This window comes from Triticum dicoccoides, chromosome 6A, assembly GCF_002162155.2.
Source record: "Triticum dicoccoides isolate Atlit2015 ecotype Zavitan chromosome 6A, WEW_v2.0, whole genome shotgun sequence".
NCBI classification, from domain to species: domain Eukaryota; kingdom Viridiplantae; phylum Streptophyta; class Magnoliopsida; order Poales; family Poaceae; genus Triticum; species Triticum dicoccoides.
The window spans coordinates 285,693,050-285,709,511 of NC_041390.1; positions in this window are offsets into that span (position 1 = coordinate 285,693,050).

Below are 16,462 nucleotides of genomic sequence, written 5' to 3' on the forward strand. Positions count from 1 at the left end.
CCCTAGCATGTCTTAATCCTTCTCTACTTTTGCTATAAAATGTTCCTGGCAGGTTGTTTACATGTTAATCAATTTTGCCATGGTTGTTGTAGTTGATACATGCATGCTATGAACTTGTTCTTGCCATGGTTAGCTTCATGAACATGTCTTCTTGCTGGTAGTATGCTTAGCTTGTCATGTAATGCCTTGTGATGAGTGAATCGAGCTCGCAAAGATGCCTTCATAATTCTGTTGATGCCATGCTTTGTTTTCTGCTAAGTCTGAATCTATTAACGAAACTTGCTATGTTTACATGGGTGCCATAATATCTTCTGTGCCTTTTTGGCTCTTGATCAGTAGGGGACTTTTGTTTAATGATTTGAGTAGATTCATGGCATGCCTTGTTTTTCTATGATATGTTCCTGTAGCATGTTGTTAGCTTGCTCTATACATGTCTTCCTGATGTTAATTCCTGGCATGTTATTTTCACAGTCTATGATGTTGTTATCTTTTGCACTTTTGCCATGCTTGTTTGAACCTGCTCTTGTGTGATTTAGCCATAGCTCAGTGTTCATCTTTTGTCAAGAATCTTGAGTAGTTTACTTCTATGTGCTTTGTTGATAGGTTGGAGTGCAGTAGCTTAGTTTCTTGTTGCATTCTAGTTGTTATCGTGCTGTTAATCGCAGAATTGTGCCATTCTTGTTTTGCTTGCCATTTGCAAACCGTGCATCCGATTCTGGTGATCTTTATATCGATTTAGACCAAAATCATCTCATCTTTCCAGCAGCACACCTGGTTTGCCAAGTTGAGGCCTGGTTCAATATTTCCCTTCCCGAGCACACATATGCATTGCATATCACATCTCGCATATCATGTCATGTTTTGCATCATGTTGCTTGCGCATTGCACCGTGGTTGATTGTTGTTTCCTTTGCTTGTGTTCTTGCTTTGGGTAGAGCCGGGAGACGAGTAAGTGATCGAGGAACCTGTCAAGTACGTTTACGGGGATCAAGCTTTCGTCAACTCGGAGAACTTTGCAGGCAAGATGACCATACCCTGGAAATCACTTCTATCTTTGCTTGCTAGTTGTTCGCTCTATTGCTATGCCGCGATACCTACCACTTGCTTTATCATGCCTCCCATATTGCCATGACAAGCCTCTAACCCACCTTTCCTAGCAAACCGTTGTTTGGCTATGTTACCGCTTTCGCTCAGCCCCTCTTATACCATTGTTAGTTGCAGGTGAAGATGAAGTTTGTTCCATGTTGGAACATGGTTATTGTTGGGATATCACAATATCTCTTATTTAATTAATGCATCTATATACTTGGCAAAGGGTGGAAGGCTCGGCCTTATGCCTGGTGTTTTGTTCCACTCTTGTCGCCCTAGTTTCTGTCATACCGGTGTTGTGTTCCTTGATTTTTGCGTTCCTTACACGGTTGGGTGTTATGGGGACCCCTTGACAGTTTGCTTTGAATAAAACTCCTCCAGCAAGGCCCAACCTTGGTTTTACCATTTGCCTCACCACCACCTAATTTTCCCTTGGGAGTCGCGCTCCCGAGGGTCATCTTTATTTTAACCCCTCTGGGCCAGTGCTTGTCTAAGTGTTGGTCTGAACCAGGCAACCTGCGGGGCCACCTCGGGGCAACTCGAGGGCTGGTTTTACTCGTAGCTTAACCTATCCGGTGTTGCCCTGAGAACGAGATATATGCAGCTCCTATCAGGATTGTCGGCACATCGGCTGGCTTTGCTGGTCTTGTTTTACCATTGTCGAAATGTCTTGTAACCGAGATTCCAAGACCGATCGGGTCTTCCTGGGAGAAGGAATATCCTTTGTTGACCGTGAGAGCTTGTGATGGGCTAAGTTGGGACACCCCTGCGAGGTTTGAACTTTCGAAAGCCGTGCCTGCAGTTATGGGCAGATGGGAATTTGTTAATGTCCGGTTGTAGAGAACTTGAAACTTAACTTAACTAAAATGCATCAACCGCGTGTGTAGTCGTGATGGTCTCTTCTCGGCGGAGTCCGGGAAGTGAACACGGCTTTGGAGTTATGTTTGAACATAAGTAGTTTCAGGATCACTTCTTGGTCACTTCTAGTTCACGACCGTTGTGTTGCTTCTCTTCTCACTCTCTTTTGCGTAAGTTAGCCACCATATATGCTAGTGCTTGCCGCAGCTCCACCTCATTACCCTATCCTACCCATAAGCTTAAATAGTCTTGATCTCGCGGGTGTGAGACTGCTGAGTCCTCATGGCTCACAGATACTTCCAAACAGTTGTAGGTGCCGATGATACCAGTGCAGATGACGCAACCGAGCTCAAGTGGGAGCTCGATGAAGATCGTGTTCTTTGTGTTGTTTCGTTTTCCAGTTGATCAGTTTTAACGCCCACGATGCGGCTATACCTCCCACTTGTCGAAGCACGACTTAGAGGCATAACCGCATTGTAAGCAATGTCGCAAGTGAGGTAATCTTCACACAACCCATGTAATGAATAAGGGAAAGAGATACATAGTTGGCTTACACTCGCCACATCACAAAATGCATAAATATCATTACATTCATCCAGATACAATCAAGGTCTGACTACGGAACCAAAATAAAGAACAACCCCAAATGCGACAAAGTCCCCGATCGCCCCAACTGGGCACCACTACTAATTGTCTGGAAAGGAAACATAGTATCGCCCTGAGTCCTCATCGAACTCCCACTTGAGCTCAGTCAAATCTCCTGGAGAGGTATCATCGGTCCCTGCATCTGGTTTTGAAGTAATCTATGAGTCACGGGGACTCAACAATCTCACACCCTCGCGATCAAGACTATTTAAGCTTATAGGTAGGGTAAAGGTATGATGTGGAGCTGCAGCAAGCACTAGCATATTTGGTGACTAACATACACAAAAGAGAGCGAGAAGAGAAGGCAAAGGCACGGTCAAACAACTATGATCAAGAAGTGATCCTAGAACAACCTACGTTCAAGCATAACTCGAGACCGTGTTCTCTTCCCGGACTCCGCCAAAAAGAGACCATCACGGCCACACACTCTGTTGATTCATTTTAATTAAGTTTAAGTTTAAGGTTTTCTACAACCAGACATTAACAAATTCCCATCTGCCCATAACCGCGGGCACGACTTTCGAAAGTTCAAATCCCTGCAGGGGTGTCCCAACTTAGCCCATCACAAGCTCTCACGGTCAACGAAGGATATTCCTTCTCCCAAGACAATCCAATCAGACTCGGAATCCCAGTTACAAGACATCTCGACAATGGTAAAACTAAACCAGCAAAGCCGCCCGAATGTGCCGACAAAACCCAATAGGAGCTGCACATATCTCGTTCTCAGGGCACACCGGATTGTCCAAGGTTCCGGTAGGCCAGCCCAGAGTTACCCCTGGTGGCCACCGGCAGCTGACAGGTTGGACCAACACTCAGAGGAGCACTGGCCCGGGGGTTTAAAATAAAGATGACCCTTGAGTCCGCGAAACCCAAGGGAAAAAGAGGCTAGGTGGCGAATGGAAAAACCAATGTTGGGCATTGCTGGAGGAGTTTTATTCAAGGCGAACTGTTAAGGGGTTCCCATTATAACCCAACCGTGTAAGGAACGCAAATTCAAGGAACATAACACTGGTATGACAGAAACTAGGGCGGCAAGAGTGGCACAAAACACCAGGCATAAGGCCGAGCCTTCCACCCTTTACCAAGTATATAGGTGCATTAAAATAGACAAGATATAATAATGATATCCCAACAATAAACATTTTCCAACAAGGAACAAACTCCAATCTTCACCTGCAACTAGCAACGCTATAAGAGGGGCTGAGCAAAGCGGTAACATAGCCAAACAACGGTTTGCTAGGACAAGGTGGGTTAGAGGTTTGACATGGCAATATGGGAGGCATGATAAGCAAGTGGTAGGTATCGTAGCATAGGCATAGCAAAAGAGCGAGCATCTAGCAAGCAAAGATAGAAGTGATTTCGTGGGTATGGTCATCTTGCCTGCAAAGTTCTTCCAGTTGACGTTAGCTTGATCCTCGTAAACGTACTCAACGGGCTCCTTGATCACATACTCGTCTCCCGGCTCTACCGAAAGCAAGAACACAAGCAAAGGGAGACACAATCAACCACGTGCAATGCACAAGCAACATGATGCAAGATATGGCATGATATGCGGGATGTGATATGCGATGCATATGCATGTCTTGGAAAGGAAAGATTGAACCTGGCCTCAACTTGGAAAACCAAGAGTGCCACTGGAAAGAGGAGTTGATTTTGGTTGAAATCGATATAAAGATCACCGGAATCGGATGCATGGTTTGCAAATGACCAGCAAAAGAAATATGGCACCGATCTGTGATTAACAACACGAGGCCATCTAAATGCATCAAGAACAACATGCTACAACACTCTAACATAGCAACAAAATACATGGCAGGGATCCACTCAAGACGCTTGACAAAAGATGAACACTGAGCTACGACTAATTCACTCAATAGCATGTTCAAACAAGCATGGCAAAAGTGTAAAAGATATCAGGTTACAGACTTGGTGAAAATAACAAGTCAGGAATTTAACATCATGAAGCAATGTTTAGAGCATGATAACAACATGCTATAGGAACATATCATGGCAAAACAAAGCATGGCAGGAAGCTACTCAAAGAATACAACAAAAGTCCCTTACTGACCATAAGCCAAAAGGGATCAGAAAATACAATGGCAACCATGTGAACATAGCAATTAACGTTAACAGATTCAGACTTAGAAGAAAACCGGAACATGGCAAAACAGATATTAAGTAGGCATGTTTACGAGCTCGATGCACTCACCACGAGGCATTGCATGACAAACTAAGCATACACCCAACAAGTAGACATGGCATAGAAGCTAAACGTGGCAAGAACAACAACATAACATGCATGGATCAACTACAACAAGCTCGGCAAAAATGCTTAACACGTGAACATTCTGCCAGGGACATTTTATAGAAAAAGTAGAGCTCGATTGACTCAAGCTAGGGTGCTCCATAATTTCAAACAAAGACATGGATTGAGAGAGCACAACAATATCTATAAAACATCCTTACTGAACATGCTCAAAAGAGACATGGATCACTCTGTAGCAACAAGGAAACATGGCATAAAAATAATGACAGGGCAAAGACTTAGAATATTTCTAAGTCCCTGAAATCAGCAACATTACGAGAGCTACTTTGCATGCTTGTGCTAGTCACCACAAAGATCACAAAAATACATGGCATACACCCCTGTAAAGATGGCATGGCATACTTCAAAACACATGTAGGGCTCAAGTTGATAGGAGGCACACAACAATCATGGCAAAAATGACAAAAGTCCAATTACTGATATGAATCTAAAACTAACAGAAACTAGCACTCTTCCAACAGCATTTAGGGCATCAAGATGAGCTCAAATGAACATGGTACAATGATATGAAATGAAGTACTCGTCGAGGCGAACAATTTGATATGCTACACGCCCAAAACGGAGCTACGGATGCAGAGTTATGCCATGATGAAAAATGCACAAAATTACTAAAACGGGGCAAAAAGTAAACCCCTCACCCAGATCAGATCTAGGGTTCGTGGCACGGGGTTCGAGGATCGCCGGAGGACACTATTCACTGGAGGTCGCCGGGGACTTGCCGACGGAGAGGAGGATGCGGGCGAAGTCGTCGGCCAGAGCTGCGGAGGGGAAGATGCGGCGGCGCGGGACGACGAGGGGCGCGCGCGGCGGGTCGGCGGCGTGCTCGGGCGGCGGAGCGGTCGCGAGCCGGACTTGCGTAGCTCGCCGGAGCTCGAGGTTGACGGCAGGGCGGCAGAGCGGCGTCGGGGGCGAAGGAGAAGCGGGCGCGGGCGGCGCGCGGCTTCGGGCCAGGGAGGGCCGCGCGCGGGCTCTCCGGGCCGCGGCGGGTGGCGGCAAAGTGGGGCACTGCGGGGGACACGTGTCACAGCGTGATTGGCGCGGAGGCAGTGGTGGACACGTCTGATCCGCTCCGGACATGTCCGGCGGCGCGGGGAGCGGATTTTTAGGGTTAGGGTGTGAAATGACCCGGGATTTGGAAGGGGATGGCCTTTTATAGGTAGGAGGAGCTAGGAGGCTCCAAATTGAGCACGGTTTTCGGCCACGCGATAGTGATCGAACGATCTAGAAGATGGAGGATGTTTAGGTGGGTTTTGGGCCACTTTGGAGGGATGTTGGGCTGCAACACACACGAGGCCTTTTCGGTTCCTCGGTTGACCGTTGGAGTATCAAACGAAGTCCAAATGGCACGAAACTTGACAGGCGATCTACCGGTAGTAAACCAAGGCCACTTGACAAGTCTCGGTCCAATCCGAAATCGTTTAATACCCGCACATGAAAAGAGGTAGAAAAGGACATCAGAGGACATAGGAGCATCGGAATGCAAAACGGACAACGGGGAAAATGCTCGGGTGCATGAGACGAACACGTATGCAAATGCGATGCACATGATGACATGATATGAGATGCATGACAAAGACAAAACAACACGTTGACAAAAACCCGACAACGAGTAAATATCATAACTTAGCGCCGGGAAAATGCAAGAGTTGGAATACAAATATGGCAAGTTACATACGGGGTGTTACAACACTCCACCACTACGAAAGGATCTCGTCTCGAGATCTAGGACTGGAAAAACTCCAGGTACTCGGAACGGAGGTGGTCCTCGCGTTCCCAGGTGGCTTCACAGTCGGAATGATGTGACCACTTGACTTTCAGGAATTTGGTAGACTTGTTGCGAGTCTTGCGCTCAGTTTCTTCAAGAATAGCAATCGGATGCTCACGATAAGAGAGGTCTTCTTGGAGATCAATGTCTTCGAAGTTGATGGTGCGGTCAGGAGTCTTGAAACACTTGCGGAGTTGAGACACGTGAAACACGTCGTGCATGTTTGCAAAGTTGGATGGAAGCTCAAGTTGATAGGCGAGATCGCCTCTTTTGCCAATGATCTTGAAAGGACCCACGTATCTAGGGGCAAGCTTCCCTTTGATACCGAAGCGACGAGTACCTTTCATTGGAGAGACGCGGAGGTAGACATAGTCTCCGATCTCGAAAGCCAAGTCACGATGCTTGCTATCATAGTAACTCTTCTGGCGCGATTGCGCGGCTTTGAGATTTTCACGAATGACTTTGCACATTTCTTCAGCCTCTGTGATCAAGTCATTGCCAAGAAGTTGGCGTTCACCATTCTCTGACCAGTTAAGAGGAGTACGACACTTCCTGCCATAGAGAATCTCGACTGGGGCCTTGCCCGAACTCGCTTGGAAACTATTGTTGTAGGAGAACTCGGCATATGGAAGACAATCTTCCCACTTCATACCGAAAGAAATGACACAAGCCCTGAGCATATCTTCAAGAATTTGATTTACTCACTCAACTTGGCCACTGGTTTGAGGATGAAAAGTTGTGCTGAAGCGAATGTTGGTGCCCATGGACTTCTGAAAAGAATCCTAGAACATAGAGGTAAAGATGCTCCCATGATCTGAAGATATCAACTACATAATGCCGCGCAGAGAGACAATCCTGGAGGTATATGGTTCTACCAACTGAGCTGCTGTGATAGATTCTTTGATAGGAAGAAAATGAGCCACTTTAGTGAGCTTGTCGATGACAACGAAGATAGCATCATTGCCACACTTGGACTTTGGAAATCCAGTCACGAAGTCCATCTTAATATGGTCAAACTTCCATTCTGGAATGGCAAGAGGTTGGAGGAGACCAGCTGGTCGTTGGTGTTCTTCTTTCACTCTTCTGCAGACATCACATTCATTCACGAACTGAGCAATCTCGCGCTTCATTCGAGTCCACCAATACGACTGCTTGAGGTCCTGGTACATCTTTATACTTCCAGGGTGAATAGAGAGGAGTGAATTGTGAGCCTCGTTCATAATGACTTTACGAAGGTCACCCTTAGGAACAACAATGCGATCCTCGAAGAATAGAGTATCCTTGTCATCAAGGCGATAGCACTTGTACTTGGGTTGACTCTTGGCAATCCCAATCTTCACCTTCTTCACCATAGCATCAAGAAGTTGAGCCTCGCGAATCTGATCTTCCAAAGTAGGAGAGACTTGGAGGTTGGAAAGAAATCCTTGAGGAACAACTTGAAGATTGAGTTTGCGGAAAGCTTCACAAAGCTCAGGTTGGTAGGGCTTGAGAATCAAACTGTTGCAGTAAGCCTTCCTGCTCAATGTGTCAGCAATTACATTGGCCTTGCCTGGAGTATATTCGATACTCGGATTATACTCTTGAATCATTTCGACCCAACGAGTCTGCCTGAGGTTGAGGTTTGGCTGAGTGAAGATGTACTTGAGACTCTTATGATCAGCGAAGATGTCCACTTTTCTTCCCAATAAGAGATGTCTCCAAGTTAAAAGAGCATGGACAACTGCCGCCAACTCGAGGTCATGAGTGGGGTAGTTCTTTTCATTGGGCTTCAACTAGCGAGAGGTATAGGCCACAACTTTCTTCTATTGCATCAACACTGCACCAAGACCTTGAAGGGAAGCATCACAGAAAACCTCAAATGGTTTGGATTCATCAGGAGGAGTCAGAACTGGAGCAGTGACTAACTTCTCTTTCAGGGTGTTGAAAGCGATGTCACATTCAGGCGACCAGACGTACTTCACATGCTTCTGCAGAAGGTTGGAAAGAGGCTTCGCGATCTTAGAGAAGTTCTCAACGAACCTTCGACAATAGCTTGCGAGCCCAAGGAAGCTGCAGAGTTGCTTCACGTTTTGAGGTGGCTCCCAATTCACAATTGCAGACACCTTCTCAGGATTAACAGCTATGCCCTTGGCAGGGATGATATGTCCAAGGTAGAGAACCTCATCGAGCCAAAACTCGCACTTTGAAAACTTCGCATAGAATTGATGTTCTCTGAGTTTATCCAGCACCAATCTCAAGTGTTTGGCATGATCCTCCTTGTTCTTGGAAAAGACCAAAATGTCATCGAGGTAGACCAAGACGAAGTCATTTGTGTAGGCGTTGAAGATGAAGTTCATCATGCGAGAGAATGTTGGAGGAGCATTGACGAGGCCGAAAGACATGACAGTGTATTCATATGAACCATAGCTTGTTCTGAATGCTGTCTTGGGGATATCTTCTTCACGAATGCGAATCTGATGATAGCCCATCCGGAGATCAAGCTTGGAGAATACTTGAGCACCTTTGAGTTGTTCGAAAAGCTCATTGATGTTGGGAAGTGGGTACTTGTTCTTTATGGTCTTCTTGTTCAATGGACGGTAGTCGACACAATGTTGGTCCGTTCCATCCTTCTTCTTGACAAAAAGAACACCACAACCCCATGGAGAAGAACATGGTCGGATGAGACCCATACGCTCTTGAATATCGAGTTGCTTCTTCAGCTCCTTCAACTCTTTAGGTCCAAGCTTGTAAGGACGTTTGCAAACAGGTTCTGTGCCAGGCTCAAGATCGATGACGAATTCAACTGGCCGGTGCGGAGGCATTCCTGGAAGCTCTTCTGGAAAGACGTCCTGATATTCGCAAATGACTGGAATCTGAGAGATGGCATCCAACTCGCCCTTCTCGTTGAGAGAAAATAGTCGAATGGTATCATCACGAGTAGCAAAGATGATTACATCCTCAGACGAATGTGTCAATTGAATCTGCCTGGCAGCACAATCAAGCTGAGCCTTGTGCTTAGAAAGCCAGTCCATTCCGAGAATAAGATCAATATCCGAGTCACCAAGAACCGTAGGAGAAGATAGGAACTTGTAGTCACCCAACGTGATGGTAACATCCGGAACCATGGAGTTAGCGTTCATGCGTTTACCCGGAGAGACAACTGCTAACAGTCTAGGCAAAACTTGGAGAGCCAACTCATTCTTAGATGCAAATGGTCTCGAGATGAAACAATGCGATGCACCAGTGTCAAAAAGAACTTTTGCAGGAATATTGTAAACAGGAAGGTTACCCATAATCACATCTGATGAGTCCTCTACCTGAGCTGCGTTCATCAAGTTGACCTTGGCATGCTTGGGATTATGCTTGACCACTGCGGTGCTGGCAGACCTCACAGGAGGAGGAGGAAGACGCCTCTGATTGAAGCATTTGTTGGCATAGTGACCCTTCTGCTGGCACTTGTTGCACGTGACCTCCGAGAGCGGACGGTGATACGGAGCACTTGATCTTGGAGCATGAGACGAAATCTTGTTCTGAAAGCCTGGTTTGGGTGGGTGGGAAGATCCATTGCCACCTTTCCTCTTCTGCTGATAAGGCTGACGGAACGGAGGAGGAGGAGGCAACCAATACTTTTGCTGCTTAGTTACCACTTGAGTTGAGAAAGAAGGATTTGCATCCCTGACTCGCTTCTTGGAAGCATCGCACTTGAGCTGAGCAGTCCCTTGTTTCAGTGCCATGTTGTAAAACTCATCGTACTTCTGCGGCTCAAAAAGCACGAGAGCTAGTTGGAGATCTTCTCTGAGGCCACCTCTGAACTGATAAATCATGCTCTTCTAGTCAGGGACGTCTTGCTTAGCGAAATGAGCGAGCTTCTGGAACATGATGTTATACTGGTAAACAGACAAGCTGCCTTGCTTCAGATTGCGGAACTCCTCACGCTTACTCTCAACAACACTCTGAGGAATGTGGTGAGCTTTGAAGTCTTGACGGAATTCATCCCAGGTAATCACACGACCTCCTCTGGAATCTTTGTATTGCTGATACCATTCGGCAGCTTGGTCTTTGAGTTGGAACGAGGCAAACTTGACAAAGTCCTCAGGCCTGACGTTGCTGCACTCGAAATGCTTGTAGATATCCACGAGCCAATCATCAGAGTCTGTTGCCTTGACACAGTTACTGAAGGTCTTTGGCTGGTTTGCGAGGAACTAGTTGAGTGTAGCAAACTGATTTTGATTGTTGCCATGGCCTTGATTTCCTTGGTTGCGCTCTTGCAAGAGTTGCATGATCAGCTGCGTGTTGGCATTGGTAGCGGCCATCACAGCTTGCCATGCCTCCGGAGGTGGAAGGTGGTGGCGGCGGTTCAGGATTCTGACGCGTTGGAGGAGCCATCCTGAAGAGGGTGACATCCGTTAGCATATTGACAGACACATATTAAAGCTGAATCAAAATGGATCGAAATTGCAACATATAGTATTAACATCCGAACAAGAATGAACGAATGCATTCCAATTGAAATGGTCACACTTCCATAAATTGAGAAGCCACTTAGATAGAGGTAGAAGAATAAAACAACAAGGTACGAACAAGAACAAATACTTGGTGAGGATTACCCAATCACAAACCAAATATCCGCGGAAGAAATACTAGAGCTACATGAATTCCCACCTATGAAACTCCCGAACCTTTCCGGTTATGCAATAAGGTGTTGGGGATACAGGGGAAGCATAATATCTCACCCAAAGCTAGCAAATCCTACATCCAGCTGTATCCATCCTTCAACACATAACCAAGAAACCTTCGGAAATCATTTACCTCAACCTTCGAAAAGCATCTGTTATACGAGTTATGGCGATACTCCCGAACTCCCGCCCCAGTACTGGGTGGCGTCAAGGTTATCTCACCAACAACTGCATAAAAGAGATTTTCGATGTCGGTGAAACTGAGGTATTCCAGAATTGCAACTATAAAATAGTGACGACAACACCTCGGAGCTCAACTCCCCGGGACACTGCCACAACCCCTAAATGTCAGGAGGCACCGAGAACAATGTTCTCCTCACAAAACCATCGGAAGGATTCCAAGATACCCGCGTGATCCTAAAAAAATTTAGTGAAATTTGAGAAGAGAAGAGTCAAAACTCTACGTCAGGATGCCTCACCAGAGCGACGAAGGGACTGACGAGTAAAAAGAAATCCTACTGTCCGATATATATAATCCTAAATGACTCAAAACATTTTTCTAGACTCAACGACGACAGCGATTTGATCAAGCAGGGGGCTCCTAAAGTCGGGGAAGGCTCTGATTACCAACTTTTAACGCCCACGATGCGGCTATATCTCCCACGTGTCGAAGCACGACTTAGAGGCATAACCACATTGTAAGCAATGTCGCAAGTGAGGTAATCTTCACACAACCCATGTAATGCATAAGGGAAAGAGATACATAGTTATCTTACACTCGCCATGTCACACAATGCATAAATATCATTACATTCATCCAGATACAATCAAGGTCCGACTACGGAACCAAAATAAAGAACAATTCCAAATGCGACAAAGTCCCCGATCGCCCCAACTGGGCACCACTACTGATCGTCTGGAAAGGAAACGTAGTATCGCCCTAAGTCCTCATGGAACTCCCACTTGAGCTCAGTCGAATCTCCTGGAGAGGTATCATCGGTCCCTGCATCTGGTTTTGAAGTAATCTGTGAGTCACAGGGACTCAGCAATCTCACACCCTCGCGATCAAGACTATTTAAGCTTATAGGTAGGGTAAAGGTATGAGGTGGAGCTGCAGCAAGCACTAGCATATTTGGTGGTAATATACGCAAAAGAGAGTGAGAAGAGAAGGCAAAGGCACGGTCGAACAACTATGATCAAGAAGTGATGCTAGAACAACCTACGTTCAAGCATAACTCGAGACCGTGTTCTCTTCTCGGACTCCGCCGAAAAGAGACCATCACGGCCACACACTCTATTGATTCATTTTAATTAAGTTTAAGTTTAAGGTTTTCTACAACCGGACATTAACAAATTCCCATCTGCCCATAACCGTGGGCACGGCTTTCGAAAGTTCAAATCCCTGCAGGGGTGTCCCAACTTAGCCCATCACAAGCTCTCACGGTCAACGAAGGATATTCCTTCTCCCAAGACAATCCGATTAGACTCGGAATCCCAGTTACAAGACATCTTGACAATGCTAAAACTAAACCACCAAAGCCACCCGAATGTGCCGACAAAACCCGATAGGAGCTGCACATATCTCGTTCTCAGGGCACACCGGATTGTCCAAGGTTCCGGTAGGCCAGCCTAGAGTTGCCCCTGGTGGCCACCGGCAGCTGACAGGTTGGACCAACACTCGGAGGAGCACTGGCCCGGGGGTTTAAAATAAAGAAGACCCTTGAGTCTGCGAAACCCAAGGGAAAAAGAGGCTAGGTGGCAAATGGTAAAACCAATGTTAGGCATTGCTGGAGGAGTGTTATTCAAGGCGAACTGTCAAGGGGTTCCCATTATAACCCAACCGTGTAAGGAACGCAAATTCAAGGAACATAACACTGGTATGACGAAAACTAGGGCGGAAAGAGTGGAACAAAACACCAGGCATAAGGCCGAGCCTTCCACCCTTTACCAAGTATATAGGTGCATTAAAATAGACAAGATATAATAATGATATCCCAACAATAAACATTTTCCAACAAGGAACAAACTCCAATCTTCACCTGCAACTAGCAACGCTATAAGAGGGGCTGAGCAAAGCGGTAACATAGCCAAACGACGGTTTGCTAGGACAAGGTGGGTTAGAGGTTTGACATGGCAATATGGGAGGCATGATAAGCAAGTGGTAGGTATTGTAGCATATGCATAGCAAAAGAGCGAGCTGTAAGTGCATCTAGTGGCACCCCTAGTTGGTTTTGGAGTATTGACGACAAACCTAGTTGAGGGAATAATGTGTTGTGAGAATTGCAGGATAACACAGGTAGAAGTCCCTTATTGATTCGATTTTCCTACCAGAGATGACCCCTAAAAATGTATGAAGACATTGAAGCCAAAGGTGGTATGTGAAGACATTCACATTGAAGACTATGACATGAGAAGACATCGCATGAAGACTATGGAGTGCGAAGACTTAGTTCTTTCATCATTCCTTTTCTTCTTTGTTGAGTCATAGGAACCACCGTACTGTTAAGTGGGGTCCAAGAGAACCATTCAGAATGACTGAAGTGATGCCTAACCAAAATCCTATGTCTTCGAGTGAAGACTATGACAGCAAATCTTGTCCAGAGTTGGATAAGTCAGCTTTGCTTGTAGCCCAAGTAAAGTTGCCGTGTGTGATTGAAATCTGACCGTTGGAACACGTGTCAGTTCCTTAGTGACCCAGGATCATTTCGGACAAATCAGGTCGGGTTGCCTAGTGGCTATAAATAGCCCACCCCTACAACCATAAATGGTTGGCTGCTCAGAGTTAGAGTACAGCTTTTGTCGTTTGAGAGCAACCCACCTCGAAGCCTTTGAGAGAGAATTCCTTGCGAGGATAAAGCCCAAAACACCCAGAGCCAAAGAGTGTTAGGCATCACTTAAGTCTTCCTGTCTGTGTGATCTGAAGATTTATTACACTTGAGGACTGTGAATCCTCCAGCCGGTTAGGCATCGCGTTCTGAGCATCCAAGAGTCATTGTGGATCGCCGGTGAATGAAGTCTGTGAAGGTTTGGAAGTCTACCTTGAAGACTTACCAGAGTGATTGGGCGAGGACTGGGTGTCCTTAGCTCAAGGGGAATAAGGTGAAGACGAGGTCTTCTGAGTTGAATCTCAGCCTCCCTAACCAGACGTACAATTGTCACAGCAACTGGAACTGGTCCAACAAATCATTGTCTTCAACGAGTCACTAGTTTCATCCTTCCCTTCCCTTTGCTTATTGTTGGTCCTTGTGAAGTCATTGTATGATTGCTTTGTCTTTTGTCTTCACTGAGTGACTGCTTGTTCTGATTGGCTTCACAATATCTTCCTACCTGATCTTTACTGCCTAGCTGCTATTAGTCATTGTGCTTTCACTTCATTGAATACTTGACTATGGTTTGCCTAGTGTAGTCTACCTTCCGCTGTATGGTAATAGGTTTATTTCTATCGTTTGTCTTCGAAACTTCCATGTTTTGAAGACTTTCATAAAAATCGCCTATTCACCCCTCACTAGTCGATCACTAGCACTTTCAATTGGTATCAGAGCAAGGTACTCCCTTGTTCTGTGTGATTCAGTTTAACCACCTGGAGTTTTAGCTATGTCGACTGCAGGGATAATTAAAGTCTCCGCTGCTTGCCCCGTCTTCGATGGAACTGAATATCCCTACTGGAAGAATAAGATGCGCATGCATCTTGAAGCCATTGATGTCGACCTATGGTATGTCGTCAAGAATGGCGTTCCCAAGGCTGGTGAAGGAGTCACCGCTGCTAATGTCAAGAAGTTCGTTCAACTAGACTCCACTGCTAAGAACATCATCTGTGGTCATCTGACCAAAGGACAGTATGGCCGCGTGAGTGCTTTGGAAACATCTAAGCTAGTATGGGACTGGCTCCCCAAGGTCAATGAAGGCGTCTCAACCCAGAGAGATCAGAGAATCAGTGTCCTTCGCAACCTCTTCAACCGCTTCAAGAGAAATGACAATGAGAACGTCCAGCTCACGTTTGATTGACTCACCGACATCACAAATGAGCTTCAAGCTCTCGGCACCACTGAGATCACCAAGCATGAAGTCGTCAAGACACTCCTGAGATCACTTGACAGCTCGTTTGACACCCTAGCCCTGATGATTCAAGAACGTCCTGATTTCAAGACACTCGATCTGTCTGACATACTTGAGAGACTCAACGCACATGAGTTTCAGCTTTCTGAGAAAAGAGACATCTACGGTCCCAACTATGGGCGAACTCGTGCCTTGAAGGCAAAAGCTGTCTCCTCATCTGAAGAAGAATCTGACAGCAGTTCTGATGATCCTGAAGACATTGGAAAGGAGCTTGCTATGCTTGTGAAGAAGTTCCAAAAATTCACCAAGAAGAAAGGCTTCAGAAAGTCTTCACGATCAAGCTCAAGGAATGATGAAGCTTCTGCTCATGACTACAAGAAGAGAACATGCCACAAGTGCAAGAAACCTGGCCACTACATCTCTGAGTGTCCGCAGTGGGACAATAAGAACAAGAAGAAGAAGAAGAAGAAGAAGAGCAAGGAATATGACTCTGACGACAAGAAGAAAAAGAAATACTCAAAGTCTTCTTCCAAGTCTTCCTCAAAGTCTTCATCACACAAGAAGAGCTCATCTGGCAAGGCACGTGCGTTTGTTGGCAAGGAAATGGATTCAGAGGATGAGTCCACTTCTGAGGAGGCGGAGGTGGAGTCTGAGGAGAAGTCCGATTCAGGCGTTGCAAGTCTGGCTACAACATATGTTGCCAAGTCCATCTTCAACACTGATGACAATAACTTCATCACCGACACCGATGCAAATGACAAGGACTACTCCGCTCCTACCTACTGCTTCATGGCACGCGGTGCCAAGGTAAACACAAGCAATACTCACTATCAAACATCTAGTGAAGATGACTCTGATTGTGGTTCAAAACCCAGCTACAAAACACTTGCTAAAATTGCAACTGAACAACAGAAAGCTATGGAACATATTCAAAAACTATTAGACAAAAGCGATGATCTGTTAATTGAAAGCTATGAAATGACTCGATCTCAGTCCTTAATTGAAGACATAAAAAATCTTCACGTTAAGTATGAGGAACTTGAAAGTCGTCATGAAACGCTCTCAACAA